The sequence below is a fragment of the Calypte anna genome, chromosome 2, assembly GCF_003957555.1.
Source record: "Calypte anna isolate BGI_N300 chromosome 2, bCalAnn1_v1.p, whole genome shotgun sequence".
Lineage (NCBI taxonomy): Eukaryota > Metazoa > Chordata > Aves > Apodiformes > Trochilidae > Calypte > Calypte anna.
The window spans coordinates 43,120,333-43,121,269 of NC_044245.1; positions in this window are offsets into that span (position 1 = coordinate 43,120,333).

Sequence of the window (937 nt, forward strand, 5' to 3'; positions counted from 1 at the left end):
CCCAATATACACTTAAAAATTTTGACCATCTTTGTTACATGTGACAATTGTCCAGCCCTATTATCCCAGGCTCGGTGTTCTTAACAGACTATCACAATCCTGAGATTTATTAAAAGCACAGGAGTAAAACTCACGCTTCTCACTGAAGTGTTGCGTATCTTTTTTCCTGAGCAGATGATTGTTTATTTTTGTTAGTGATTATAATGTCTGGCAGTAGGTAAGTGTTAAGGAGGTATCAGAGCTAGGGAGAAAAAAAAGCCAACTCCTAAGTTATGAGGGGTGATGGCATAATTTACAGGATGGATGGGGATGCAAAGAAGTGGACAATTATATCTTATTTGCAACACACATGCTTACTTGCAACATGCATGGATCATTTTCTTGCAGACCACGCCTGTTACACATGTGCCTTGAAGGCTTCTGCACAGGGTCCTACAACAAACCAAGCTGATCATGAAAGAAACACAGGACAAATTTTCATGTGAAGCTTTCATCATTGTTTTTAGTGCATTTTGACACCCTGCCTTGCAGAGAGAGCCATTTTTATAAAAGTTCAGGAGAAGGAAAGTCACTGGCAGGTGTACCTGGTCACAGACCAGGTGTCTGTGGGTTTTCAGGTCAAATTAATACAATTCCTTTCAAGATATCCCATCACCTGTTTCAGTTTGTCAGTGCCATTCTTAAAACACACAGTTCAAATAAATCCAACAGCTACCACAAAAATTACCACACCAGCCTCACTCCAGCCCCTTCTTCCTGCCCAAAAAGTCAGGCAGACATGGGCTCTCTCCTTATGTACAGCATGTGAAAACTCACAGCTAAATGAAACTCAGCAGGGCTAAAACATCTCACCAAAACTCTTGTGGAAACCCCTTTAGCAAGATATTTGTAACCCGCTTCTTCTCCCAACTCTATTTCTCCCAACCACAGGGCAGCC